This window comes from Felis catus, chromosome F2 (assembly GCF_018350175.1).
Source record: "Felis catus isolate Fca126 chromosome F2, F.catus_Fca126_mat1.0, whole genome shotgun sequence".
In the NCBI taxonomy this organism is placed as follows: Eukaryota; Metazoa; Chordata; class Mammalia; order Carnivora; family Felidae; genus Felis; species Felis catus.
In genome coordinates, this window is record NC_058385.1 from 22,861,754 (window position 1) to 22,888,789 (window position 27,036).

A 27,036-nucleotide genomic window follows, 5' to 3' on the forward strand; every position below is an offset into this window, starting at 1 on the left:
GGAGACTCAAAGAGGGAAGTGACACACCGAAGAAGGTAGTCTCCGGCACAGGACTGAGGCACAGCTGCTCTGGGCCGAGCCTGGGCTTCTTCCAAACCCACCGTCGCTCAGCTCCATTCCCAAAGAGGAAGTCAAAGAGCAGACCTAGGCCGGCTGACTAGTGACTATGTCCCCGACAAGGCCTGGCTGCAGAAAGAAGTTCCCGCTCAAACCTCAGACCGTGCCTCCTCCCCTTGAGTAACTTATGTTTTCTAAGAAAGCAGGCTACCGATCGATCGATGCATTTTTCCGAAGTCTAAGGTGGGAGGAAGGGGAGTGTGAGAGGCATGGAAAGTGTGAGTAGAAGAGGAAGGGCTTCTCTCAGGTAGGGGCCAGAGGCAGGCGCCCTCAACCCTGTCCAGGCTTAGAATGTCCTGGGAGCATTTTACCCCACCCCAAACCAATTAAATCAGAGTCTCTGGGGATGGTGTTTGGTGCTAGGTATTTATCTAGCACAGCAAGGCTGACAGCCAACGGTTAATAGGTGACCAGTGAGAAACGTTCTGTATACAATGAGGCCAAACATGTTAGAGACCCTCAGACAGAGTGGTTCTTAAACATCAGGTGCATCAGAATCTCCTGGAAGACTTGTTCAAACACGATTGCTGAGCCCCACCCCCAGAGTTTCTGATTCAGTGGGTCTGTGACCACCAGGCCCAACATTTGCATTTTTAACAAGTTCCAGGTGACGCTGATAATTGCTGATCTGGGACCACACCTTGGCAGCCATTGGTCTATCCTTCCCCAGCCAATCAGCTGAGGCCACGACCCTTCCCCAGCCAATTGGCTAAGGCCATGATCCCTATAAAACCTTTGTGCTCTTGAAACCCGCTCGCTCGCTCTCTCTCTCTCTCTCTCTCTCTCTCTCTCTCTCTCTCTCTCTCTCTCTCTCTCTCTCTCTCTCTCTCTCTCTCTCTCCCCCCCCCCCCTCCCTCCCTCTCTCCCCCTCCCCCTCCCCCCAGTATCTCACCACTGCGACGGTGTAGGTAGGGGATTGAGCTGGAGCTAGCTCAAATAAGGCTCTTTGCTTTTGCATCGGACTTGGCTCCCTGGTGGTCTTCGGGGATCACGAATTCTGGGCATAACAGAAGAAGCTCCTTTCCTGGAATTTACTTTGCTGTCTACAGGCGCCACATGCTGGGGAAGAAGTCGGAAGTTCTCTGAAGCACATTTCCAGTCAAATTGTATGTTTTATGTCTAATATTTATTAAATATTTTACTATGTGTATGCCATTTCGAGCAAGCGAATCCTAACAATATTTGATAACTCACTCCACAATACATTTTACCCTTCACAGTCTTAGAGACATAGGAAATCGAAACATTTAAATTCATATGCATATTTTTATCGTAGAAAATTATGATAGGGTGGTTAATAAAACTTCCAAGCATAACAAGATGAGAGGGTGAAATTCAATGGGAGAGGTGGGGTGGAAATGTAAGTTCAAGGAGGCAGAGGAACATCGTAAATTTCCCACCACGAAAGAAGTTTTTCCATGTATTGCAAATGGATGACAGTGGTCGAAAAATAACTATGGTGTTTGTAGTTCAGTGAATATATTCAGAAGGGTAATAGGATAGTATTAAGTGCCAATATTTATACTCCAATGGAAGTGGCATTATTTGCATCAAATCATATCGATGATAAAAAAAAATTTTAAGTTTATTTATTTTAAGAGAGACAGAGAGAGCATGAGTGGGGGAGGGGCAGAGAGAGAGGGCGAGAAAGAGAATCCCAAGCGGGCTCCTCACTGTCAGCACAGAGCCCCACGTAGGTCTTGATCACCCAACAGTGAGAACATGACTTGAGCTGAAATCAAGAGTCCAACGCTTAACCAACTGTGCCACCCTGATAAAAAAATTTTTGATGTCGTTTTTTTTAAAGCATGAGAGTTACAAAGTTTACAGCATTTTTTGTGGGTGTGGGGGCATAAACAAATATTTTGAAAACCACTGCATTAAGCACCTGTGGCCTCATCTGAGGATGGGCCAAGTAGTGAAAAGTGTTTGTCTTAATGAACTATTTAGTGGGAGAGAGGAACTGTCAACAGAATAATACAGGTCAATCACTAATTTGGATATGAGACTTCATTTTAGATTCAACTAGATCTGACTTTTTAAAAGCCCAAAGTGACCCAAAAGTTGTAGGACAGAGTATTATTGACAGAGTATGCTTAAAGGCAACAATTGGATAAAAAGATTGAACTAGTTTGTATTTGTAATTAACCAAGTTCTGAGGGTTCAATAAACCACTTATGCCACATTCTCATTGGAAAAATCAGGACTTTTCCTTTATTCAGTTGAACTGTGAAAGGGCCAAAGAGAACCACAGTGGGTTGCCTGTAAATTCAGCCAGCCCAGCAGCCAGTGTGCACATTCCCAAGAAAGGGGGGCAGTAGAATAAATGCTTCTCTTACATCACAGAACCTTTGAGAAGGTATCTCAGTAGTGGGAGTCCCTGGGGTACCCTGAGGGAAGGGGGTTAGGGGTGCGGGAATGGTCCTGAAATATAGCTCTTAATGAGTTAGCTGGGATTTTTTTAAAAACTCATTCATACAGCCATGAATAAATATACTTATTCCTATAATGAGATAGGGTTAGTATAAATTTTATTCCTTATTTTATATGAGCACTGAGGAAACTGTTCAGGTAAATACGTGTATGAAATGGAAGATATTTTGTTACAACAAAGTCCCTCAACACTTTGAACTCCACTAGAGCGTTCTGTCATTAAACATCACTTTTAATGAGTAGCTTACAGCTCAAAAATGTCATCCTTCAGTTTCATTGCAAGTAAACATGTGGAAAACACCTGAGTTGAAAAATATGTGTTACCTGATCCTTAGAACCACTCACCTTCTCCACACTAACACAAAGACAATCTGTCACGTTGTCCCTTTGTTAGGCACCCCAGAGGTTTGTCGGATCCAGGACGGTGCAGAGTAGTCAGATTAGAGGCGAAGTATCTCTTTTTTCTGTACAATGGAAGAGGGACAATTATGAAAAGAGAGGTGGAAAATGAGCATCTTCCAGCCGCCAGGGTCCCCACTGGGCAAAGACATATTAAGAAGTGTACGTAGCAGTCCCCCCTCCTTTGCAGTTTTGCTTTCTGTGGTTTCAGTTACCATGGTCAACCGCTGTCCAGAAGCAGATGATCCTCCCTCTGACGTATGGTCAGAAGGTCAATAGCAGCGTAACACTACATCACGATGCCTACATCATCCACCTCACTTCACCTCATCACACAGGCATTTTATCATCTCACGTTATCACAAGAGGTAGGGCGAGTACAGCACAATGAGACATTTTGAGAAAGAGAGACCCCATTCACATAACTTTTATTGTAGCATATGTTACAGTTGTTCCCTTTTATTATTAGTTAGTGTTGCTAATCTCCTACCGTGTCTAATTTATAAATTAAACTTACTCGTAAATGTGTGTGTATGGGAAAAAGCATAGTATATATTAAGGTTTGGTACTAACTTGTTTCAGTCATCCACTGTGGGTCTTGGAATGGATCCCTCCATGGATAAAGGGGGGACTTGTTTATAGATGTTGGTGTTTAGGAACATGTTTTTCCTAAAGCTGTCTATGAGATGCATGTCTACGGGAAAGTTTTTGTGTACTCCAGGGTAAAGTGTTTGTGAGCTAATGAAAAATATATATTCCTGGCACAGAACTTCTGAAACTCTTGTATTTTCCTGGGTGATAGGAGTATCACCTAATGTGGTGACTCTGGGTGGACTTTAGGATGTCTTCTGGATGAGGGCTAGTCACAGGAAGGGCCAAGCCATGATTAGAAGTGTGGAATTTTTAGCCCCACGCCCATTATCTTAAGGGAGAAGGGCCGAAAATGGAGTTAGTGACTGATCATGCCTACATGATAAAGTCTCCATAAATCCCCAAAGTATGGAGTTTGGTGAACTTCTCTGTTGGTGATCAAGTGGAGGTTCTGGGAGAGAGGCACGCTTGGACAGGACATTGAAGCTCTCTGCCCCTTCCCACATACCTCTGTATATCTCTTCCATCGGTATCCTTTATCACATTTTTGGGTAATAAACAGTTTACATAAGTAAACTGTTTCCCTGACTTCTGAGACCTGCTCTGGCAAATTAGTTGATCTCAAGGAGAAGGTTATAGGAGCCTCCAATCTATAGTTGGTTGGTCGGAAGCACAGGTGACAGCTTGAGCCTGCACCTGGCATCTGAAGTGTGGGTGTGGAGGGGGGCAGCCTTGTTGGACCAAGACCTTACGCTGTGGAATCTGATGCTGTCTCCTGGTAGAGTGTTAGAATTGAGTTAAATCAAAGGACACACTGCTGGTGTCCCAGAGACTTGCTTATTGTGGGGGCAAACTCTACACACTTTATGACCAAAGTAGTAAAGGAGACACACAGGGAAGAAACACAGAGGTGGGAAACTGAGTTTTCCATTACAGCTCCAGCTTGGGGACCACTGTGCAGGCCATCTTTCAGGCTCCACCATGTCTCCCACTTATCTGTCTTATCAGCTCTTGTTTTTTACCCTTGGCACCTTCCCTGGCATCTGCCTGCTGCACAGTCTCCTGGGTGGTCTCTTGGCTCCACAGTGCTGACTTCCCAAGAGTCAGTTCAATCCTTTTTCTCTTTACCAGCCAAGCATCTCAGAGCTCAGCCTGAGTCTAGTACAAACCAAACAAAAAAAATTGGACATTTGTTTTAAGCATACTTGGTTAACACCATATTAAAAGCTCAAAATTAAGTAAGGAGGTCATCCCAGGTACCTCAGCAAGGCTCCTTTCCCATAAAGTTATCCAAAAAGAGAAGGAGAAGAGGTAAAGCACTATAGAAACAGTAGCTACTAGAATAATTATGGTGACAGGTATCAGTTACTGCTTTTGCTTACTTATTCTGTGGAGGGAAACTGGCATACATTAACTGAAACGTTCCTCATGATAAAGCCATTCTGTGGTCAATTTTATCCTCATTTTACAGATGAAGAAACTAGGAATGTATCAGGCTAGACTGCCTGCCTTTCTACAACTAACTGGTAGAGCCTGAGTCAAAACGCACACTGTTCTGATTCCCAAGTCCATGGTCTTAACCATTATGCCTCCTAGTAGCAAATGCATAAAAAGTAACCATTTATGGTTCACGTTAATACTAAGGATCGTTAAGAGGTAATGTTCCAAGAGCCATTGCCTTTTTATTGCCTTTACCTTCCTGTGTCCTTTACACCCGTGATCTTCCTCTTTTGGCTGCTCCCATTTTTCTTTAGGTGTACCAATGTTTTAAGTTTCTAAAGGGCACCCGTGAGTATTGCCTCATTCCTCCCAGGGTTAAAAGGCTCAGTACATGCTGGTCTTTTGGGCAGGATATTCAGGGTTTGGATCCGTTTCTAATGTCACATTCCATTTCTGGACTCTTTTTTCCACTGAAGCCCACACAAAATAATTAATATCAAATAGTAAGACAAGTTCTTCAATAATTAACACCTGGAGAGAAGCCAGCCAACTGGCACCAAAGCCAGACTCCATGCAATTTGGTTTCACTGAGCTGCACAAATAATGAAGAAAAGAACATTTAGTCACCACTGGAGTATTTGGGCTTTAGTGGAGTAATAAAAGCTGGACAGCCACCAGAGATAGGAGATAGGAAATTGGAAGCCCCATGGAGTAACAATGTGGACAGAGGCAGCTAAACTGAAGTGACACATGAATTAGAGATGGGACGTAGCAGAAAATATCATGTGGCCCACGGACAGTGGAAGGCTTTATATGGTTAAAACCACAGATCTCACTGAGCTTTCCTAAGTTCTATGTTGGCAGTCAAAAGAGGCATTTGGATTAGCTGAACAATCGTTCCGAAACCCGTTCCATTCCAGTAGTGCAGGCTTTACCACTGGGCTTGACGAAATGCATGGAAAATGAGTGGAAGTCCCACGTTCATGAACGCCATCTGTTTATTACTGCCCAGCCTTGGTGCTTCAAATCGTCCCCCCCCCCCCCGACACACAACTAGTTACCCTTTTAGATTAAAGCACTCGTGATGCTATTATGACATGGAACTTAAGAGCATGTTACAAGATTCCAACAAGAGAGCCAATCATTTTTCTCTCATCAAAAAAAAAAAAAAAAAAAAAAGTCAGTAACCTAACTATCTGGCTAGCTTTCCCTCTTCTACCAAGCAAGGTTCAGGACCTGTGCATTACTAGGTAGCAGGGCACACCCACCCACTGGGGCAGGTACATCGCTAGCTCAGACCATCCATGCTATGACCGAGCAAGAGGGACCACATGATCACGGTATTGCTCTACCATGGCAGGGAGAATGCAGTTTTACTTTGAAAAGCAATACAAAGTCCAGAGTTTATTACCAGTTTGTTTTGCCTTTTTCTCTTGCAAAGAAAGTAGTTCTGCGAAATCTTCTCAGGCTTATAGAAATATAGTAGAAAAGAAAATCTACCTTCCATTTCAATAAAATATTCAGTGCCCTGAAAAATCACCCTCACTGGCACGTGAGTAATTCACTTCAGCTTTTTTTAATTGTTAATTGATGTAACATAAAATTAACCATTTTAATATGAGCAGTTCAGCCATCAAAGCCAGACTCAGTGCAATTTGGTTTCATTGAGCTGGACAGATAGTGACGAAAAGGAACATTTAGTTACCACCAGAGTGTTTGAGGCTGCAGTAGGGTAATAAAACTTAGACAACAGTGGTATTTAGTACATTCTCAGTATTGTGCAACCAGTGCCTTTACCTAGTTCCAAAACATTTTCATAACCCCCAAAGGAGATCCCCTACTTACTAAGTAGTTACTCTGAATTCTCTCTGCCCCCCAGCCCCTGGCAACCACCAGTCTGTGTTCTGTCTCTATGGATTTACCTACTCTGGTTATTTCGTATAAATGGAATCATATAGTGTGTGACTTTTTGCATCTGGCTTCTTTCACTTAGCATAATGTTTTCAAGTTTCATCCAGACTGTAGTATGTATCAGTAGTTCATTCCTTTTTAGGACTGAATAATATTCCATTGTGTGGATATACCATATTTTGTTTATCCATCCATCTGTTGATAGACATTTGGGTTGTTTCTATCTTCTGGCTAGTGTGAGTAACACTGCTTTGAACATGGGTGTACTTGTATCTGTTTCAATACCTATTTTTAATTCTTTTGGGTATATTTCTAGGATTAGAATTATTAGGTCATATGGTAATTCTGTTTAACTTTTCGAGGAACTGTTAACGTGTTTTCCACAGACAATGCAACATTTTACATATCACCATGACTCAATTTCTCCACATCCTCAAGAATACTTATTTCCTTCCTTCCTTCCTTCCTTCCTTCCTTCCTTCCTTCCTTCCTTCCTTCCTTCCTTCCTTCCTTCCCTCCTTTTTCCTTCTTTCTTTCTCTTTCTTTCTTTCTTTCTTTCTTTCTTTCTTTCTTTCTTTCTTTCTTTCTTTCTTTCTTTCTTTCTTTCTTTCTTTCTTTCTCATAGCCAATCTAGTGAATGTGAAGTGGTTTTCATTGTAGTTATGATTTGCATTTCCTTAATGACCAATGATTTTGAACATCTTTTTATGTGCGTATTGGCCATTTGTATATCCTCCTCGGAAAAATGTCTGTTTAAGTTCTTTGCCCATATTTTAATTGGGTTGCTTGTGAGTAATTCACTTTAAAGAGTAATGTTTATGGCTTCACAAAACCATTCATAATTGGTATTTTCTAACTTTTGGGGGAAATAACAAAATCCTGACTCATTATATCTTTACCCTGACACTGTTCCAAGAGATGCTCTTCTGTGATCACAATCCCAGATAATAACTGCACTAACATTTGCTGAGTCCCTACTATGTGCTAGATATTGTCTTAAGTGCTTTTATTTTTTTTAAGTTTATTTATTTATTTTGAGACAGAGTGTACATGCATGTGCAAGCAGGGGAGGGGCAGAGAGAGGTGAGAGAGAGAATCCCAAGCGAGCTCCACACCACCAGCATGGAGTCCTACATGGAGCTTGAACCCACGAACCATGAGATCATGACCTGAGCCAAAATCAAGAGTCAGATGCTCAACTGACTGAGCCACCCAGGTGCCTCTAAGTGATTTTACATGTATTAATTAGTCTAACCATCATAGCCCCATGAAATACATATCGTAGAAGAAAAAAACAAGACACAAAGGCAGTGGATAACTTGCTCCAAATCCTTTGGCTACAAAGTGGAGGAACCAGAATTTAAACCCAATTCAGATAGACACTAGTAGAGGTAAAAGATTAGATTGAAGTAGTTCTCAACTTAAATTTTTGCCCCTTAATGGTCCCTAAAAAGTGGTTTTCAGGTTGGTTTATACTCCAGAGTTCTACAAAGCTATCATAACAGGAAGATGAACTACCATGTGCAGAACTGAACTTTCTCAAGAGAGAGACAACAACCATGAGAGTCTTAACATTTTATCTATGAAAATAGAAAAGATATTGACATGGGCACCTGGGTGGCTCAGTCGGTTAAGCGTCCAACTTCAGCTCAGGTCATGATCTCACAGTTTGTGAGTTGAGCTCCCACATCAGGCTCTCTGCTGACAGTTCAGAGCCTGAAGTCTGCTTCAGGTTCTCTCTCTCTCTCTCTCTCTCTCTCTCTCTCTCTGCGCCCCTCCCCCGCTAGTACTCTGTTTCTCTCTGTCTCAAAAATAAATAAAACATTAAAAAAAAAAGAAAGGATGTTGACAAAAAATAAGCACCCATGGGGTAAAATGGACAACTTTCAGCACAACACTGTATGAATATCCACTAATGAGTGGGATCGATGAGGGAGGACAGGCAGAATAGGAACGCAGCTTTGGGAGTAAGTAAAGTCCTCGGTAAGACTGAGGGCTCAATAAAGAGAACCCATGGACTGGTCACTCCCTTGTCATCAGGAACACAAGTGAACAAGCTGGAAGACTCATAGATGCATCATCACATGCCCCTTAATGTAAACTGGTGTTTCATACCAAAATTTGCTCATCAAGGAACTAAAAAAAAAAAAAAAAGCTCAGTGGCACGTTCTGTGTTTTAACACAGAAGAAAAAGCCAGGCTAATTACACTGAGTAAGGTTGGTCTTTTTTCTGTCTTATGGTTTTTTTTTCTTTTTTTTCTGTTGTTGTTTTTATTTGTTTGTAACTGGATTCATTAAGCATAACATCCTATGCTTAATGAATATGTCACTGCACATATTTCTTCTTGAAAATATGCTAAGTACTCTTTGAAGATATTGTTGCCTCAATGAAATGCATTAATAAACCTAAAAATGTTAATATGTTTTAATATAAGTGAGTCATGAACATGAGCTACACCTCATTTCCCCACAGCCTTCATGTCTCCACCCACTTCCCTCCCTTTATTTACTTCCTATTCCTTTCTTTTAAGTCTTTTTCCCTCATTAAAAATGACCTATAACTTTACAGCAAGAACTGAAGTCTATAAGAAACTGTTATAAACCGGAGAGCTAAATGCCAGAACAGAAGGGAGGAGTTTGGAAAACAAAAGCAACTTGAAACAAAGTGGAGAGCAAAACTGGCAAAGAATGAGTTGAGAGCGAACTGCCCAAGGCCATGGATCTGATTGTGTGTTTCGCGTCTGATAGTAAATGGATTTTGCAAATAGCCAATCGTCTAATGTATAGGTATTAATTTTTGAAATATCAGTAGACCGAGAATAAGCTGATGTTTGGTCAAGGTAAATACCAGAGACAACTATGACATTGGCCACAGCCTTTATGCAAATGCAGTTCAGAAAAGGCGCAGACAACAGTGAATGTTTCCTAGTCGTTAATGAAATTGCCTGTTACTCCACTAGGCATGTTATCAAGTGATGCTCTTTTCAGAATCTGTTTCATGGATGGTTGAGTGGATGTGGTCATGGGAAAGTGGCTGGAGGAAGAGAGATTGCTAGACAGAGTTAAGAAAGATGTCCCTGTGGAGTAGGGTTTGGAAAAGGATCTGTAAGGAAGAGACAGGGTGACCAGGCAGGAAGGATGTGGGAGGCTCTTTCAGCTGGGGTTAGGGGTGGGGAACAGAGACATCCTGAGGAACAAGAGAGAGGTCAAGAGTGTGTCTGCTTGGGAAAAATGTGAAAAGGGGCCCAGCGAGGTGAGTGGGATAAGAACGTCACAATGTCACTGCACAAATGCAGAGAGAGGGGCTGACTTGTGGCTGGGTCAGAAAGCCTGGAGAGGGAGATTATTCCAGAAGCAGGATTTTTGGTCTCAAAAAACCAAAAGCATCGAGTTGCTAAGAGTGTGAGTAAAAGCCACATTGGCAAGGTCTGTCCTTCCAAGCAGGTTTTTGTTTTGCTTCAGCAGATGTTGGAAATCTTTAATGCAACATTGACCTACACAGGCTGAGTGTCATTTCCATCTCCATGATTTATGTGGTTGGCAACAAGAAGACTAAAGACCAATGTGTAGAGTGGTGGTTCTCAACCGGGGACAATTTGGCAATGTCTGCAAACACTGTTGGTCGTCAAGACTGTGTTGGGGAGGTGGTGGTCCTTGCATCTAGTGGGTAGATGATAGGGATGCTCCTGACCACCCTACAAGGCTCAGGACAGCCCCACCACAAAGAATTATCCAGTACAAAATGCCAGTAGTACCAAGGTTGAGAAGCTCTGGCATAGACTCACCCATCATTTTCCTTCTCTTATGCTTCATGACCAGGAGACACACACACAGTGAATTCTGGAATGCGAGTCTGTGTCCTGGGTGTCAAGATTTGGACTGTCATCTGGAGACTAGCGAGTGACTGAATAGTGACAATAACAGCTACCAATTTGGAGTGTCATGTGCTGGGTACCAAGCTTTATTAATCTCTCATTAATCCCTATAGCAGCCCTGCAGGTCAGGTGCTCTCAGTTCAGTTCCACAGAGGGAGACGCTGAGACTCTGTTAGAAAACTTAGGCAGGATCACACAGCACTTAGGATTTGGAAGCCAGTTCTATAGATCCGAAAGTCATGTTTTTTCGGTGAGACTCTTTCAACATCCCCTGTGATGCCAGAGTCATTTTGATTTGGAAAATTTTGCAGTGGAGAAAAAAGGGTCATTAAACTCTCAAGCTATTTGCTTTAACCAATGACATTTTGGTCCATTCCAGACTCTTTTTTGATTGCCTGGGTGAGGCTGAAGCCTAACAAGGCTCAGAAATATCTGTTGTTTTAGGGCTTGGGGAAGTAATGAAAATAAGGTGGCTTTCAGTTAGTCTGACTTTGCCCCTCTCCTGTACCCCTACATTTCATCTGACATTATACACACACACACACACGTGTATGTGTGTGTGTATCACCTTTTTTCTTCCTGCCTGCCTTCCTTCCCTCCCTTCCCTTCCCTTCCCTTCCCTTCCCTTCCCTTCCCTTCCCTTCCCTTCCCTTCCCTTTCCTGCCTGCCTGCCTTCCCTTCCTTTCCTTCCCCTTCCTTCCCTTCCCTTTCCTTCCTTCCTTTCTTCCTTATTCCTACCTTCCTTCCCTCCCTCCCTCCCTCCCTCTCTCCCTTCCTTCCTCCCTCCCTTTCTTTCTTTCTTTCTTTCTTTCTTTCTTTCTTTCTTTCTTTGACCGTGGACAGCCTACAATTCTTTTCATACATAAGTGTTCTATCTTAATTACTTCTGCCCCTTGTTGTGCTATCTCGGCCCCAGGTACATTATTAATTATTAGCCCAATGCCATGCCCTCAGCAAGCCTATCATAAACGTTAGCTGTGATGACTATTATTTCTTCATCTTGGTTCTTGTCACACTGTGGGGCTATCTTGTCCATTTACCTGTCTCCTCTCTAAGAGTGGGACCCTCTTGAGAGGCAGAGACTGTCCCTTTCTTATTTTTGCAATACAGCTCCTCACACATGGCTGACACTCAATAAATGCTTGTTGAATGGCTTTTCAATTGGAAAGTAGGCACCAAACACAAGGTTAATGATCCAGGAGGCCCGGTCTTGGTGCTTTCATTCAGCACTTCTTAAATTTCAAAACAATAACTGAAATGTTAAAAAAACAAAAGTTTTAATGTGCATCCTTATGTACTAGAATTTTTAAATAAAAGTTAATTTAAAATCCAATAAAGAAGAGGAGAGAAAGTAGAGAAAGAAGCAAGGTGTGGTTCTAACTCTCCTATCACCTCATTTTTCTCTAAAAGAAGTATATGATTAGATCGGAGTTAGGAAACCAACAAATGTGCCCCTGAGTCAGAAAGTAGGGCTTTTCTTTTTTTTTTTTTTTTTTTTTTGCATTGATTTGTACAGTGCCAATTACAGAAAATGGCTTTTGTAGTTCTTGGCTTGATGATCACTCTGGAAAATGATTTTGGAATGTTAGTGATTGCAAGAGATTGTTTATTCCACTACTTTCACTCTGATCAAGCCCACGTCTTTCTCTAAAGTATGTCTTATTTTTAGAGTTTATAAATCAAACGGATTGTAGAGATGGAATGCAGCACAAAATGCACTCACCAACAAAAATTCAGCCTGATTCTGCAGTCCTTACACAGCAGGAACAAAAGTGTAGCCAGTAAGACTTGTCTCTACCTGAAACTTTGGGCCCTTTTTGAGAATTGTAACATGTGCTATTATAAGCAAATCAGAAATCTACCTTTAAAGAAAATTTGATTATTTGAAGAAATACGTAGCAGGAGAGACAAAAACCAACACTTAATTCTTACTCATTCCAAACTTCTGAGACCACAAATTTCAAATATTTAGAGTCCGCTGAAGATATATAAATATTTTAAATGAGCATAAAAATGAGAACAAGCAGAAGAAAACAATTCATAACATGTGATCACTTCCGTATCTAAAGAGAAAGCACGTGCCCTTGTGAACCGTGTGTCCTCTCTGCCCAGTCCCTCACCTGAGAGGTGAACAAGTTGAACCACGTGTTTTCAAGTTCCTTCCTGGGCTCTCCTCCATGATTCTCTACTTCTCACTCCCAAGTCTATGAGCCCCTCATACATCATCCATATTTTACATAATGCCAATCCCACAGCCATTTGGAGGAGGTTTTTGTTTTTTTTTTTCATGTTTTTTAATTTATTTTTGAGATAGAGACAGAGCATGAGCAGGGGAGGAGCAGAGAGAGAGGGGGACACAGAATCTGAAGCAGGCTCCAGGCTCTGAGCGGTCAGCACAGAGCCCGACGCGGGGCTCGAACCCACGAACCGCGAGATCATGACCTGAGCCGAAGTCGGACACTTAACCGACCGAGCCACCCAGGCGCCCCTGGAGGAGTTTTATTCTAGACACAAGTCCAGTGAGAATCTCCAGTTGGCTTGATAGTGGAACCAGCTTCCAGGGGAAGTCAGGTTATTCAGAGAAGGAGCCCTGTGTACTTGACCGCTGATGAGCTGCCCCTAGATACGTTATAGAAAACCATCTTGTGTCTTTGCTGGTGGCATCCTGGTGCCTACAAATCCCCTGCTCCTTGTCCCCCTACTAGAGGCCCCAGCCACTGGAGACCTTCAATTGCCCATGCCTGTCCCCACTTTCTCACATTGACCCTCAGGCTCACCACTGCAGGCTGGTTTCCTTGCCTTGGTAAACCTCATTCAGATACATACCTTAAAGTCTATTGTGCACATTTCATATGAGCGCTTGTGACTATTCCTTAGAAAGTTTTTATGTCTATTAGCTCATTGGCTATTTGGAAATGGCAATATTCAGCCATGATCACAGAACATCTGGTTTCTAAACATAGTCTTACTATTAAAAAGAAGAAGAAACCTATGTGGTTCACTTTACCTTAATTTACTCATCTGGAAAAAATGAGAAATAGCCACAGCCTTTGCTCCCTCAATCAGATACTCTACGGATAAAATGAGATATATACGTAAAAGAGGTCTGAAAGGTTTTGGTAGGGCTGATATCAGTATAAACTAATATTCCACGTGAAATTAATGTTAGAACAATCCCCAAGAAATATTTTTAAATGTGTGTGATGCCTCTTTATGTCAGGTGCCTGATAAATTACAGCTTTCAGATCTAAGAATAGAGTGGTGGGAAAGAGTCCTCCCTCTCCCCACGCCTCCCACCGCCTCTTTTCTCCTTGCTTGAAACATCTGGTGGCCCTTTGTAGTTCTGGATGATTTGATTTGGAATTCATTAGTAATAATTGATGTGCTTTCTGGAATTTGTTTAAACAGTTAATCGTGTGGTAACTAAGCCAAAAAGAATTGTTCGAATGGAGCCTGCCCACCTGGTAGAAGTGAGATGGGCAAGTACCGAATCCTTGGTGCCTGAGGCTCTAGAAAGCTCCCTGGAGCCCTGCCCCATACCCTACCTGGGTGTCAGGGAGGTTGTCCATCATGAAGGAAGTTTGGTGTCTTTGTAGTATTTTTAAGAGCTCCCTTTTGGCAGAGTGATGAGGAGAACAGTCAAAGACATTTCAACCTTTTTTTCTTTAAAGTTTGTTTATTTTGAGAGAGAGAGAGAGACAGTGAGAGAACATGTACACACTAGTGGAGAAGGGGCAGAGGGAGAGAGAGAGAATTCCAGGCAGGCTCTGTTAGTGTGTTAGGCACACTGTTACTGTGGAGTCCAACTCGGGGCTGGAATTCAGGAGCCGTGAGGTCATGACCTGACCCAAAATCGAGAGCCGGATGCTCAACTGACTGAAACACCCAGAACCCCCCTTTTTTTTTCAAAGACATTTGAACTTTAATGACTGTAGGTGACGGGTCCACACTAATACATAGAGCTAGGAATTAGCATTTGAAAAGTTAAAAATCTGGAAATCTGGAGGAAAATAGTGTCTACAAGGCAACCCAGCGCAGAGTGGGGAGGATCAGTGAAAGGCAACTCTGGGGAAAAGCTCATCAACGTTTTCTGGGTCTGGGACCTATACGAGAATCTGATGAAAGCTATTGACAGACGTGTGCCACACATGCACGACGTGTACGGATGTGTCTGTGTGGGTATTTGTGTGCAAGGCCATTTGGGTTTATAGACTTCCTGAGGCACATTTCAAGGACCCAAGTCAAGAGCCCCTGGAAAGTGTGATGGTAAAATAACAAATACCATGTCAGTTATGAATCTGTCCGCTATAAGTAATGGAAAACCAATCTCTTTTTTTTATAAGCCAAATTTAAAAATTATTAGAGTAATGGGCATAAAATTACTCTGTCAAATTGTTATAAAAGTTTCAAAATGTGTACTCTCAACTTCTGTACCATCTTGTCAAGGGTCAATAACACACTCAGCTGGCATAGGTCCATGAGCCGCCCTGTGTTGCCAGCCCTGAACTAGATCACAACTTGCTTATTCAGGGACATCACGCCAGAAATTCTCCCTTCTCTCTATTGAATTGTCCGTTTCTCCCTGTTTACTAGGTAGCTATCACAAACATTCATGCATACTGATTTTTTTAAATAACCTTTTAATGTTTATTTATGACAGAGAGAGCAAGTGGGAGAGGAAGTGGGGGAGGTGCTGAGAGAGAGGGGGACAAAGGATCCAAACTGGGCTCTGCACTGACAGCAGAGAGTGCAATGCAGGGCTCAAACTCGAAAACCAAGAGATCATGACCAGAGCCAAAGTCTGCCGCTTAACTGACTGAGCCGCCCAGGCGTTCCTCACGTATACTTAGCAGAAAACTCAGTTCAAACTGACTTAATCGTGAAGGGAATTAATTGATACTATGTTTGTACAAAAATCTGTTGAAATATTTTAAACGTTTTTTTAAAAATTTTTAATGTTTATTTATTTTTAAGAGAAAGAGACAGAGCACCAGCAGGGGAGGGGCAGACAGAGAGGGAGACACAGAATCTGAAGCAGGCTCCAGGCTCAGAGCTGTCAGCATGGAACCGATGCAGGGCTCGAACACACGAACCCTTCACACACATGAGATCATGACCTGAGCTGAAGTCAGACACTTAACCGACTGAGCCACCAAGGCGCCTTTTAAGGGCTATTTTTTCCCTAAATAGTTCAGCATACTTTTCTAAAAATTAAAATCAGCTTTTTACATAACAATCATGCTAATACCACACTTGAGAAAATGTAATGATAATTCCTTAATAGCATCTAATATTCTAATTTTCCCCAATCATTCCCCCAACGTTTGTTTACAGTTGGTTGTTTTCATCAGGCTCCAAATTAGGTCCACATGTTGCGTTGTTTGCTCTGTTTCCCTAGACTCTTATAATCCTCAACAGCCTCTTCTCTGTTAATACACACAGGCTCATTTTCTTCCATGCCATTGACATGTTGAAAAGATGGCTCGGGTATATGGTAGAAGTTTCTACATTCTGGATTTCTCTCCTGGCTTCTTTATATGCTGTTTATCCAGCTCTTCTGTCCTTTGTGTATCCTACAAACTGCTAAATTAGATCTAGAGTCTTGATTAAATTTGGGTTCAAACTTTTTGATAAGATATTTGATAATGATGCGATGTATTCATAATGCATGATGTTGGGGGCGTAATGTCTTCTTCTCTCACTTCTAGTGAGATGAAAATTGGTCAGTGGGTTCAGTTGATGAAAACTTTATCCCTCCTTTGTAAAGATACCGCCCCCATTAGTGATCAACAAATCTTGGGTGAGTTGATACAAAGTGCTATTAAGTATCAAAGAAGGTTACCTCTGCAAAAACTGGATAAAGCTTGAGTTTGTGTAACTTCTTAGGTGAATGCTGTTTCTTTTAACTTCCCTTCCAAAATGCATGTAATATTTCCGCTCAGTTTCCAGCCTCCAGCCCCCCAGGAAGTATGATCAATATAGAAATTCCTAGACAAGCCTGGGTAGTTTTTGCTTTAGTGTGAATTAAGTTTCTGCGGTGTGCTACACTGTTATCCGCTCCTAGTTCTCCTCCTCCAGAGCACAGAACCTGGCAAATTTTGAAAAGATTGATGACACTGAATATTTGATAATGTTTTCCACAAAGCAGTGATAGTTGTTAGAAGTCAAATATTTTTCAAGTTTTCATTATATTTCCCTTCTATATTTTTCTTTTTTCTTCACCTGTAGAACCTCCTGGTTTTTTTTTTTTTCCTTTAGCTTACGACCAAACATTGTCAACATGGGAAGCCATTCATTAAGCTATATATGCTCCCCCAGAGCTTATAAATTGATAGATGATATCGTGGAAAGTCTTGAAAGACCCAAGTGTTGATCCTTTTTACTACATACATTGGGCGGAGGCAATTTATGTCTTACTGGTATTCACTCCATTTGAAGTAGTTAACTCTTTTTTGGAATTCTAAAAACGTGCCCTATCATTTTTTGCAGTAACATACAACAGTAGAAGAGTTGTTACAGATTACGGTTTCCAATTGTGTTACTGAAATAGGATGTCAGTAAATAAAATAAAAATCTTGGAACTATATTAAAGACAACTAATAGTACCATTTATAAACCTCTGATAAACAAATTTACTATAAATCTTTACGAAATGTCCTTTCAGATGCAGAAATTCACATTCTTGAGGTTTTCTAAGTACATAAGAATTCTAGGATTTTATGGTTTTGAAGCATCGTAAAGTCATGGAGTCTAGCCATGCATCTTATCCGTGACTCTCAGGTTCCACCAAATAAAGGGTCAAGCACTCTGTGCTCTGGCCTCTCCCAGGAGCAGAGCATCCCCCTACTTCTTAAGTACCTGCAATGCACCAGCTGTTGTGCAGGGGGCTGGATGACCTCCAGAGGGAACGTTGTGGGTAGAGAGAATAGGAAGAGTACAGATGAGGAAGAAGAGACCCTTGAACAAAGTGAGATGATGCTAAAAGTCAAAACACAGTGCATCCCAGGATACCCGACAGGCATTCTACTTAGCCATTCCCTCCTGCCCCACCCCCAACCTGGCCATAGAGACGCCTGTTACAGCACACATACATAGTTGGTCTTCTGTCTCCATTTATGTTCTGAAAAATATCATTTCACCACTCAAGTAGTGTTACATTGACCCACATTTCCTGTGGAAAGGTCTGAGGATCTAAATCCTGTAGTAGTCAAGTCAGAACGGGCAGGGTTGTTTTCTCAGTTTCTGTTCTCTTGCGGCTCCATCCGGTATGACTGAGAATAACTCTGGGGACTCTGTGGGACTCCTGAGAGCCAAGAGATGGCCTGCGTGTCCATGTCACTTTCTAGCCCACTCTGGCCCCACTATACCCTTGAACATGGCCGGTGGGCAGTGCCACCTCACCTGCAGGCGTGCCCGTCTCAGATCCTGTCAGCCAGGGGGACGAGAGGGTGGAGGGGAGTGACTCTGAGCCAAGCTACTCTCACAAGGGGACGGGAAGGAGATGACAACTGCTATCTATAATGCCAACCACTCTGGGACACCCTATACCTCTCTCGGGCTTGGGATGATGTTTCTGTTCCAAGGGAACAAGACTATTATTCTTGTGCACTGGCATGGAAGGTTATGGCTCCCAATTGTGCTTTAGGGCTTTCAGGGTCTCTTCCCTTTCTTCTTTGTCTCTTTTTTTCTTCTTTTCCTTATCCTTCCCCATTTTTTTTTATTCCCTTCCCTCCTTTACTCCTTTTGTCCCTTCTCGCTTCCTCTCTCTGTTGGTCTCTCTCTCTCTCTCTCTCTCTCTCTCTCTCTCTCTCTCTGGCTATGTGTCCTCTGCAGATGGGCGAGCATTCTGGGCATTGATGTAGAGACTGAGATAAAAGTCTTGCAGCAGCATGAGGAGGACAGAACAGGGGGCTAGGGTTCAGGAAACCTGGATTCTCTTCTTGGCTTTGTCATATTATTTGTGACAGACAGGATAAGATGAAAGATGTAAATGTGCTTTGAAAATTAATACAGAGCACAATTGTCTATTCTCCCTGAGCTACTGCTCTCACGGGGAGGCTGGGGATGCCCAAGGACAATAAGAAATCTGTTCAGTCACCCGTTGCTGTGCCTGGCAGTGGGTCAGAGGCTCCATTCAGCATATAGCACTATTTCTGAGTTTAAAAAGGCCCACTTACGGCAAGAAACCCTGAAGAATTTGTGCAATACCAGACATGCAGTGAAACATGAGAATATAGTAATTCCTGAGCTCGGTTTAAAATCAAGATCAATGTTGTCATTCTGAAGTCACTGTTCCATTTAGCTCCATGCCAAGGATTACTGCCATGCTGAGTGATGGGGCCCCTGGATCCAGCTCTGTACCATGAAAAGCATAACACAGACAGATGTTGTTATCTCTAATTACACTCTTGAATGCGCCACTACTGATCTCTCCGATCTGGGCCTGTCCCCAAACACATGCCGCAGGGCATACAAGTGACTTTTTACAAACTGCTGTGCGCATGCTCAGAGTGATAACTGCTTCATTACACCCATACTTTTTCAAGCCTTCGTTTCACTTCTGGGTTTCTCAACCCAAAGGATACAAAGGATGGTCAAATAAATCAAATGGGCCACTTTAGAAGCTGAATGGCCGGGTGCAGTTGAGGGCTCCGATGAAAGAAAGTAGGGGTTCTAAGTATGGTTTCCATCCAGCTGCACCAGCATCTCCTGGGAACTGGATGGAAATGCAGATTCTCAGGCCCCACTCAAGAGCTACTGAGTCAGAAACTAGGGGACGAGGCCCAAGAATCTGTATTTTATATTTTTAAGCTTATTTATTTTGAGAGAGACAGAGGGAGCGTGAACAGGGGCGGGGCAAAGAGAGAGGGGGAGAGAGAGAGAGAGAGAGAGAGAGAGAGAGAGAGAGAGAGAGAGAGAGAGAGAGAGAATCCCAAGCAGGTTCTGTGCATGGTCAGCACGCAGAGGCCGATGCGGAGCTCAAACTCACACAACCCTGAGATCATGACCTGACCTGAAATCTAAAGGTGGTCGCTTAACTGACTGAGCTACCCAGGTGCCCCAAGAATCTGTATTTTAGTAAGCCTTCCAGGGGTCCTGATGCCACTGAATGTATCCTTTTCCCACTGCTCGTAACAAATTACCACAAACTCAGAGGCTCAAAGCAACACTACTGTCTTATCTTGAAGTTCTACAAGTCAGAAGTCTGGCTCCCGTCTCAGGCTGAAATCAAAGGGTTGTGAGGGCTCATTCTTCTCCGGAGGTCCTGAGGGAGGACTGTTCCCTTGCCTGTCCCTGCATCTACAGGCTACCTGCATCCCTTGGCTCGCGGTCTTTTCCTCCATTTCTAAAGCCAGGAATGTGAGCCCTGTCCTTTTCATTCTCATGTTCTCTAACCCGTCTTCCACTTTGAAAGACTCGTGGTTATATTAAGCCTACCCAACTAATTTCTCATCTCATCTCGAAGTCAGCTATTTAACCACCTAGGTTGCATCCAGGCCTGTTGCCACACCGCATGACATATTCACGGGTTCCAGGGATGTCCAAGGTGTGGACAATGTATGTAGGGGCGGGTAATTCTCCCCACTGCAGTCCGTCCTCTAGCCCCCAGGGTTCCATGTCTGCCCCACATGCAGAATGCACTCAACCCACCCAGGTCCCCAGAGCCTCAGTGCATGACAACATCAACTCAAAGTCCAAAATCTCACTTAAATCTCATCAGCTCAAAAGTTCCCAGTCTCGTTATCTAAATCATCCAATTAAGATACGGGTGAGCCTCTGGGTGTTATCCATCCCGGGGCACAATTCCTCTGCACTTGCAGACCTGTGAAACTAAACATACAACGGTAGAGGAGGCATAGGATAATAGTTATAGACAGTTTTACTCAAAAAAAAAAAAAAAAAGGAGAAAAGGAAGGGAAAAGGGAATGACTGATCTCAAGCAATTTCAAAATCCAGTTGGGCAAACTCCACTTGGTTTCAGGACCTGGGAATTATCCTCTGTGGCTCATTCCTCTGCTCTTTGGGTAAGCCTGTATGCGTTTGCAGCCTGAGTAGCTGTATCCGCCTATTTCCTGAATTTTGGAGGGCCTATAGGCTTCTCTCATTTCATACTCTCTCTGACCCTTTCAGTCCAAGCTGGAGGTGTTTCTGCCGGTGTAAGATTCCCAGGAACTTTGTGGGTCTTCCATGTGAGTCATGGTGATTCACTCCACTAGACAAGGGGATCCTCCCCAAAATATTTTTCAGATAACCTCATGTTCATTTTTGGCTTCTGTTGAGTTGGCTGATGGGATCTACAAGGCCCACTTTTCATCTATGGTAAGACTTTTTTGTGACCCAGTTTTCTGAATGTTTAGACCTTCTAGGGCATTATTAAAATACTGCCCAGCCATCCTCTCAGCTTTTCCTTGATGGCATGCTTTCCAGACACTGAGTCTCTGTGTAAGCATCTTCAGCAATCTGGGTAAGCTGAGAATTTTCCAAATAGTCAGATCCTGGTATCTTTTGGTTTAACTCTTCTTCTTTCAATTTATCTCGTCTCTTTTACATTTTACTCAAAGCCAAGAAACCAAGCCACACCTTCAACACCTTCCTTGGAAATCTCACCCACTGCCCAGTATCATCACTCGCTAGTTTTGCTTTCCATGTAAGTGCAAGACACAATTCCACTACGCTTTCTTCCCCCACATAACATGGATTCCCTTTCCTCTAGTTTCCCATCACACGTTCTTTATTCCTTATCTATGCTTTTCTTTACCATGTTCCTCATTTGCCCCTAAATCCTCACTAGCAGAGCCATTAGCAGCATCTAAATTTCTACCGACAGTCTGTGCAAGACCATTTAGACTTTTCTGTCATGCTCTTCAAAATTCTCCCAGCCTCTACCCATTACCCAATTCCAAAGACACGTCCACATTTTTACGTAGTTGCTACAGCAGCACCCCCACTGAGGGTACCAAAATTTGTATTCATTTTCTATTACTGCCATAACAAAGCACCAAAAGTTTAGTGGCTTAAAATAATACAAATTTCTTATCTTACAGTCCTGTGGGTAGAGTTTCAACAAGGGTCTCAATGGACTGAGACAAGGCGTCAGACTAGTCAGCGTTCTTTGGACTTAGACTTTGACGTGGAGAGGTTAAAAACGTGTCTACAACCACACAGCTGGCACGACAGTGGGACATTTAGCACAATGCTTAGGATACAATAGCAGTTTAAGAAATATTCATCATAGGTAGATATGACTATAACTTTCATTGCTGGCCGAGAAGATATTAAGATGGAAACATTCAAAGAACTCAAAGAAAAGTACAAAGAGATGAAAGCAATTAGAATATGGTAACTATAACAGACATAGATGCTCCACCATAAGAATAAATGGCATTCCTGAACTAACTAGCCTGACAAATGGATCAGAGAAAGTATTCTGAGATAGTATACAGGAAAGTTTTCCTGAATTGGAGGATAAAGTGAGTCTGTAAATGAAAAGTTCACGCTATATGCCAGGAAAAACTCATACCAAGCAACCAAAATGAAAAACACTCTGGTTAAATTATTAAAACTCAAGAGTTAAAACAAAAACAAAAACAAAAAACCCTCTAGGCATCCATGAAGAAAAATAAAACTATCTACAAGGGCGAAAATTAGTATCTCAAGTTTCTCTAAAACAATATCTAATGGTGAAAGATAATGGAACAGTGTATGAAATTCTGAGGCAAAATGTAATTCAAGAGTATTATATCTAGTCAGATTATATTCAGAAACAAATGCAAGAAATAAATTTATGTTCCTTCCATAAATGGTAAACTATGTAGGTTTCCAAGAATAAAGCAGCTCTCTGTGTCCTATCAGAACATTGATCTATCAGTAAATAATCTTCAGGATGTAAAGTTAACTGAAAAAAAAAAAAAGATGTTAACCAATAGACATAGAATAGCAAATTTTATTTAATGTTACTTTGTAACTTTTGAATTTTTGCTGTGGCCACATAGTTTTTGGATTACATATATAAGAATATTTTTAAAGAGAAAATAAATACATTTTAAGTAAATATTTTAATAATAAATACATATTTTAAAATAAATATTATAATTTATTTAAACCTTCAAAGTTGTTATCATGGGGCACTTGGGCAGTGCAGTCAGTTAGACGTCAGATTCTTGATCTCAGCTCAGGTCATGATCTCACAGTTTGTGAGTTCAAGCCTCACACTGGGCTCTGTACCCATGGCACGGAGCCTGCTTGGGATTCCGTTTCTTCTCCTTACACGTCCCCCACTTGTGCTCTCTTTCCCTCTCCCTCAAAATAAATAAATAAAGTTTTCAAAAAAGTTCTCATCACAAGAAAAAATGTTGTACCTATCTGTGGCGAGGGATATTAACTAGACTTACTATGGTCATCATTTTGTGGCATGTACATATATCAAATCATCATGTTGTACACCTGAAACTAATATAATGTTACATGTCAATTATATCTCAATAAAAATATGTTTAAGAGACAATAAATGTAAGAGACAATCTCAACATGAAATAACTCAGTTAACATGGTTTTTATGATTTTTTTCTTTAAAAAAATTTGTTTGGCGGAATTCAGGTATCTCATGAAAAATCAAAATAACACAGAGATGGAGAATCTGTAACAAAAGCACCATTGTTGAAGGCTGTTCCATGTAAGTACAAATTAAGACTAATACTTGGGGTATTTGGGATTGCAAAATGGAACATAAATGTTATGAATTCTGCTTAACAAAACAAAAATAATACACATCACAAAATCGGGAGGTGGGATTTGAGAAGCTGGAGGGCATTTTCATGTAAAGCATTGATTGACATTGCCTAAAAATTCTTTTTTTTTTTTTTTAATGTTTATTTATTTTTGAGAGAGACAGACAGAGTGTGAGTGGGGGTGGGGCAGAGAGAAAGGGAGACACAGAATCCGAAGGAGGCTCCAGGCTCTGAGCTGTCAGCACAGAGCCTGATATGGGGCTCGAACAACCCACAAACTGCGAGATCATGACCTGGGCTGAAGTCGGATGCTCAACCAACTGAACCACCCAGGCGCCTCTTAACGTAAATAAAAATAAAATAAAGACTCAAACGAATGGAACACTACACCCACCTTTAGAAGAATCATACTTGAGGTTTTAAAGGACTTGGGTAGCCATAGTAAACAAATGAATGGCATTTCTCAAATTAACTACAGAAGACTTTTTCACAGGAGTTTCAGGGAACATATCTCCAAGAATGCAGCACCAGTCATAACAGATGCTCGATGAGAACCATCAGGAATTATGCAAAGAATTGGGGCTATTTGATCCAAAGAAAAAAAAAAAAGAAAGAAAAGAAAAGTAGAGCGACCTTCATCCTCAAGCATATGAAGGATTGTTGTAAATAAAACAGTATACTGTTGGTCTCTATATACATGAATAAAACCAGAAGAAAAGGACTACACAATCCAATCAAGTATTTTTTGAATGTTAATCATCTACTCAGAACAGTGTGAAAACCACAGGAGATGAAGGCGTAGAAGAAAAGATCCACACTTAACACATTCTCCTTGGAGATAAAAAAAGCTTTCTGAGGGGCGCCTGGGTGGCGCAGTCGGTTAAGCGTCCGACTTCAGCCAGGTCACGGTCTCGCGGTCCGTGAGTTCGAGCCCCGCGTCGGGCTCTGGGCTGATGGCTCGGAGCCTGGAGCCTGTTTCGGATTCTGTGTCTCCTTCTCTCTCTGCCCCTCCCCCGTTCATGCTCTGTCTCTCTCTGTCCCAAAAATAAATAAACGTTGAAAAAAAATTAAAAAAAAAAAAAAAGCTTTCTGAAACATCAGTGTAAAACCACATGAAGCTTTGTGATTAAACATCACAATTTGTAGTGAACATGACAAGATGATAGAGGCTGTGGGGTGAGGGGGAGCGCTGTGGGAGCTGATGGTGCTGTAAACTGGTTCTATGAAGTCATTGGGTAGGAAGCAATACTTTCATACAAGTTCTAAGCCACCGACAGAACGTATGTCAATGTGGAAATGTTCTTTTGGAAAAAGTACTACTTTTGCTTCTACAAAGAAAGGAACCAGGGTTTTTCACCCAGCGGTCGGTAAGATGTTCAATACAAAAGGCTGAAGACCATAGACCTAATGTCCGCCCAGAGACTATTGTAATCATCCAAATGATCAATTCTTAAGAGCTCCCCCGTTGCTGAAATAGGGCACAATACTGCAGCCAATGGCAGCTTAATGCCAAGCACATTCTGAAGTGACAAATGCCTTTGAAGATACGATTCCGAAGTGGAAGTACTCACTGTGAGCCCTGGGATGACAGGAGACGTCAGTGGGGAAAAGACTTTGCAAAGGAAAGTACAAGATTCTGCCCCTTACTATGGATGTTTGTTTTGTTTTGATTTGATTTTGGATCTAATCAATATTCTTTACTGGAGAGCGGACGTTCAGTAGGAACTGGAAATAAAAAGTTCAACCAAGGGTGTCACTTGCTTTGTTTTCAACACACATAGTCAAAACAAACAAGCAGAAAACGGCCTCCAGAGTCTTCCCTTTGTGACTGCTTTCTCCAGGTGACATGAAACGAACACAGCCTCCCACACCAACCGGGCCCTGTGCCTCTTGGGAGGCGGCTGCGGAGGGCTCGCAATGCGTGGGCTGGAAGCATCCAGTCTCTGACAGACTGGAACAATCCCAGAGAGAAGGGTGGGGGATATCGCACTGCATCCTCGGAGGCTGGATGCACACTATGTGAAGGCCCTTTTTATATGGAGTTTTTTAAATATATAAACTCAATTCAAATGGGAATTCATCAAGCCTCAAACTTCTTTTTCAAAGGAATCCTATAACAAGTCTAGTTAGCTTGTCTTTCATAACTTGTTTTAAAATGACTGTTTACTGGGGCACCTGGGTGACTCAGTCAGTTGAATGTGTCTGACTCTTGATTTTGGCTTAGGTCGGGATCCCAGGCTTGTAGGATTGAGCTCAGCATCCTGCTCTGAGCTGGGCATGAAGGCTGCTTAGTTCTCTTTCTCTCTCTCTCTCTCTCTCTCTCTCTCTCTCTCTCTCTCTCTCTTTCTCTCTCTCTGCCCCTCTCCCCAGCTCACACTGTCATTCTCTGTCTCAAAAAAAAAAAAATAGTAAAATTACTGTTTCTTGTATCACTTTTTGAGTATATATACCTCCTTCAGAAGACTGGTGTGAGAAATCTAGGAGCAGGGATATATTGTAATACACTTGGGGAGTTCAGAAGGGACACTCAGAGTGGCCAGGATGGTTTCTTCTGAGAAGCACTAAAAAAGGCCTTAAAAACCTTCTGGAGTTGGAAATCCCAGTGACAGCCTTGTCCCCCTCACCTTGGGCAAGAGGTCACAACTCACTCTAACCCACAGCTTCCTTATTATGAAATCTTTTCCAGAAGCAAATTGAATTGGGTCACTGATAAGTCAGAAACTAGGGGGTCTGAGATTTTAACCTACTTGAAAGCTAACAAGTTAGTCTGCCACAGGTTTACAGGAGACATGATAACTCTGGGTCAGAGACAAAGAGCATCTGTTACAGCAAAAGCAACAGCTAGAGCAATATCTTGCTTTGGTCCCCAATGTGATGAGAACCAGATGTCACCTGCACAGGCAGTGGGGTGTATCCGAGCAGATAAACTCTGAAATTAGGAAAACCTGATCTTATATAGGGCCTCTGGTAACCTTCCCATCCTCTTGGAATTTAAGCAAATCCCTGGGGAGGGAAAGAAATGGGCTTTATCGTTATTACCGTGATGTCTCCAGAGAGAGAGAGAAACATCTCTAAGCTTTACTATCCTGGAATGTCTCTTTATACAAACATTGGGTATAAATGCCTTTGCTCAAAGAAGCTGGACCATGCAGGAGTGTGAGAATTGCATACATAAATGTCACCCAGCCATTGCTTGCTTGTTCAGAGCCCTCAGTGCTTCCCCTCTGTAATAACATCCAACTCTGCCTTGTTGTGGCGCAGGAGGCCCTACTTGATCTGGTCCCTGCCTACATTTCCAATCTCATCTCATTTATTTCCATGAGGTTCCAGCCACACTGGCCTTTTTAGCATCCCTTAAACATACAAAGTTTATTTTCACCCTAGAGTCTTTCAACTTGCTGCTCCCTCTGTCTGGAACACTATTCCCTAGGACCTTCCCAGGACTGACTTCCGATCCTCATCTAGGTGCAGCTCAAGTGTCACTGCCCAGAGAAGCCTCTCCTTTCCCCAACACTCGTCCCTCTGGACCATACCACCATCTC

General features: G+C 42.3%; 1 long non-coding RNA gene across 1 annotated transcript in view; it reads left to right on the forward strand.

Annotated features, from left to right (window-relative positions):
• The first annotated feature begins 995 nt into the window (after positions 1–995).
• LOC123383180 overlaps positions 996–27,036 on the forward strand; it is a 31,155-nt gene continuing 5,114 nt past the window's right edge. Inside the window, exons 1-2 of the long non-coding RNA XR_006592653.1 lie at positions 996–1,223; positions 23,364–23,439. This is a non-coding gene — a long non-coding RNA (uncharacterized LOC123383180). The remainder of the gene's footprint in view (positions 1,224–23,363; positions 23,440–27,036) is intronic.